This window comes from Mus caroli, chromosome 2, assembly GCF_900094665.2.
Source record: "Mus caroli chromosome 2, CAROLI_EIJ_v1.1, whole genome shotgun sequence".
Classification (NCBI taxonomy): domain Eukaryota; kingdom Metazoa; phylum Chordata; class Mammalia; order Rodentia; family Muridae; genus Mus; species Mus caroli.
In genome coordinates, this window is record NC_034571.1 from 61,268,686 (window position 1) to 61,272,670 (window position 3,985).

The following is a 3,985-nucleotide window of genomic DNA, read 5'->3' on the forward strand; positions in this document are numbered from 1 at the left end:
ATTGTGAACTTTACTTCTATCACACAAGACATGCTTTAAAATGAACTAACTGAACAATTATCCTTTAGCATAGAGACGTAAACCCAAGTTCTGCTAAAAGAGTGACTCTGCGCAGGGCTTTAGACGTCATGAACAGAGAAACAGCTCCACTGTTAAGAAATGAAGGCTATGTATAGCGAGAATCAGAATTGTACCACTGAAGGCTTTCCAGATGAATACAAACAAAAGGTTAAAAATTAGATCTAACAGCAATCTACTTCAAATTCTTCCAAAAATTTCAGTGATAATTCACACAGTTTTTTTAAAACTTTTTATTGATTCCTAGTGAGTTTTATAGCATGTACCCCATAGCAAATTCCTTTCCCCTTAGATCTACCCTTTGACTTTCCAACCTCCACTCCAAAATAAAATGTGCGCTCACACACACACACACACACACAGAGAGAGAGAGAGAGAGAGAGAGAGAGAGAGAGCATAGAAAATATTTCATATTGGAAGCTATATTATATCACAGTGAGTCCCACAGTATACCCCTCTGTCCACACACTTTCACTTGGAAATGTTCATTGCATGAGGTATTCATCTGGTTCAAAGTCTCTGGCTTCTATGACACGATCAATATTGGATCCTTACCAGGACTCCTCCAGACCATCCCATTGCTGCCCTGTGTCAGGGAGATACTGTAGCTTAGGACTAACAAGACCAGTCATTTCATGTGTTCCAACCCTTTGCAGGTGATGAAGATTTAGGGGTGGGTCAGTTCAGAGCCCTGCTCTGGGCCTGGGTGGCAGCCAATCTGGGAAGTGTGCCAGCTCTCCTTTATTCAGGACACCAGGGTGAACTCTCCAGCACTGTTCCAGCTAGGCCACTCAGTGCTTCCATAAGCAGGAGGCAGGGTCAACTCTACTGCTTTCATGCCCTTGGACAGGCTCATCCACACCCATACCTCCAGAGTCAGCTCCACTCTGATGCCCAGTCAAGACATGGGGCCCACTCTCCCATTTGCTGCAATGTTCCAGGGCTGAGGCAGCTCCACTGTGTTGCCCAGGTGAGGCACAAGGTCCACTCTCCCAGGTGCAATAGCCAGCTCTTCCAACTACTACAAGTGGCCAGGGGAATGGAAGCAGGGTCGAGGAGCATTACCCTCACACCCATGCCATTTCAGCAGATGAATAGCAGGGCCAGCTCTTAGCCTGAGGGCCAACACATCCCCACCCTGTTGACTATGGCCAGTCCTACTGTGTCACCAAGAGGAGGTGCAGGGCTTGTTCCCTTTAATGCTGCAGCTAGGGGGTGGGACAGGGCCAGCTCTCTCCAACTCGTGGTCCAGTGGGCAGCTTTCCTGACTGCCAGAGGTGGAGAAGGGCAGGGACCATTTTATCTGTACCCATGCTGCCTTGTGGTAGACGAGTGGCAGGGTCAGCTCTCCCATACAGCTCCTGGACATGCACATGGTCCCAGGTCAGCGACAGCCCCTTGTTCTCTAGTACTAATACAAGCCTTGGACATCAACACCAAATCCTGCCTCTGCATATCCATAAACCCAGACATTGCCCTCAGTGGCAGATCAGGCCGGGACTTCACCATTGTCTCAGGTGGTGGGACTGGCAATTCACAAGTTACTCCTCTCCAATTCCAATTCTTCAGTTCTATTTCTCTTCATAACGCTCAAGCTACTCCACATCTCTTTCCATCCCATCTCACCACCACATACTCGTACATTGTGGTGGCTCCTACTGCAGGCTAACATTATGGCCGGTGGGCCCCTGGGTGACGTCATCCTTCTGTGCTGTAAGCAAGGAAGGATCTACAGTCTGTCTGTACTATGTGTAGGTGGGTAGGTCTGTGATTGGCATGGCGGTCTATAGGTCTCTGCTTCCCTCCTCCCATCGTGCAATGTATGTTTTGGTGGTAGGCAGGGCTCTGTTTATTTATGACCCACTCTTGCTGTGGTTCAGGGCAGTACTGCGGTTGCCTTTGGCTACCTGCACCTAGTGGCTTGGTGCAACACTAGTCATCTGCAATGCACTTTCTGGGTTTTATTTTTATGTGTCCTAGGCATAAAACATCTTGGGATACCAAGCCAGGCACCAAGCTAGAATGAACAAAGGACTGTCATTTCTCTGCCCCTGACTGATATAAAAACAAAACCACACCAAAAAGATTTACTCTTGGCCATTGCCAGGAGGATTTCACACTTGTTTTTTGATACCAAAAACTAAATTTAGACAAAAGAACTATAAGAAAAATCATTTTATTGGCCAATATTGCATGATACATGGATTCAAAAGTCCTAACTAGATTTCTAGCACAAGAAATCTACACTAAGTTCAACAACATGTTAAAAGTTTCTTATACCATGATGAAACAATTTATCCTGCATATCTAAGGATGTTTAACATATGAATAAATTACTGTGATAGTCCAATATAGTAAATGATGACAACTGAGAACCTCTCAGTAGATATAGGAAAAGAATTGCAGGAAAAACAAACTTCTTTAATGACAGTTTCTCAATGGTGTAAGAACAAAGGGTATATATCTAACATAATTCAGACCATCTCTGAACACCTGACAAAGGGAATGTATCTTACTGTATAGACCATCTCTGAACACCAACAGAGGGAAAGTACCTACTGTAACTCAGTCCATCTCTGAACACCAACAGAAGGAATGTATCTAACTGTAACTCAGACCATCTCTAAACACCCAACATAGGGGATGTATTTAACTATCTAACTGTAACTCAGACCATCTTTGTATTTTTGTTTTGTTTTGTTTTGTTTTGTTTTGAGACAGGGCTTCTCTGTGTAGCCCTGGCTGTCCTTGAACCCATTCTGCAGACCAGGCCGGCCTTGAACTCAGAAATCTGCCTGCCTCTGCCTCCCAAATGCTGGGATTAAAGGTGTGCCCCACCACTGCCTGACTCAGACCATTTCTGAACACCCAACAGAGGGGATGTATCTAACTGTAACTCAGACCATCTTTAAGCACTATAATATATTTGTATATATTTTAATACTATATTGGGTGGTAGCAATCATGAGCTTTTACTGTAACATTTATATGTCAGTAGCATTTATATTTTTAAATGACAAAAATAGCATTGGGTATTTTTGTCATTTCTTCTTCAAGTAGTACTGGGATACTCAGTCACAACATGTAGACATCACTAAGAAACTATAGTTATATACATAAAGAAGGAATAATTTCACTTGTGGATGATATGAACTTATACAAAGAAATCATTTAAGAACACATTTAAGACATTTTAGTCTTTTAAAATGTGTTCAGAGGTGATGCAACAAACTGTATGTCAGCGACTAGATCAACTGTGTTTGGATGGAGTGCATGGACCTCAGATGCTGGCACTGCTCTACCATCAATTTAGTCCTCAAGTTCTGCAACATTTCTGATTGCCTAGCCTTGTTCAAAATTGAAGGAGGACTGTAAGGACTCTGATCAGACTGGAATGTTGTCTTATTTCTCCTTAAAATATCATCAGTATTGCTGTATAATTTCATGTGTATGTACATGCATAAGTGAGGTGTGTGTGCGTGCGTGCGTGTGTGTGTGTGTGTGTGTGTGTGTGTGTGTGTGTTGAACCTGAAGATTATTGATTTGGGTAAACTTGCTGGTCTGTAAGCTCCTAAGACATCTCTACCTCCCTAGCACAGGAGTTGCTTACAGACAGGTCATGCCTAATTTTTTACACGGATGTTGAGGATCAACACAGGCCTTCGAGATTTTGTGGCACAACTTTAGAGACCAAATCTTCTCCCCAACTCTCTGCTTATTTATAAATCCTACTTAATTGTTCATTGCCTTTAGAATATTGTTTGCATATTAAACCTTGATCCTTTGTGCTGTTAATGTACTTTAATTTTTAACCCTACTTATATTTGTTCAATTCTTGTTTTTTTCTTGAGAGAGTGACTTATTGTATATCCCCATGCTGGTCTTGAGTTAACAGTCCTATTGGATC

The 3,985-nt window shown here is 42.9% G+C and overlaps 1 non-coding gene across 1 annotated transcript; it reads right to left on the reverse strand.

The window, feature by feature from the left end:
• Nucleotides 1–2,045: 2,045 nt before the first annotated feature.
• Nucleotides 2,046–2,190, reverse strand: LOC115030482. The gene has a single exon (XR_003836077.1). It is a non-coding gene; the product is annotated as a small nucleolar RNA SNORA48 (small nucleolar RNA).
• Between the last annotated feature and the right edge of the window lie 1,795 nt (nt 2,191–3,985).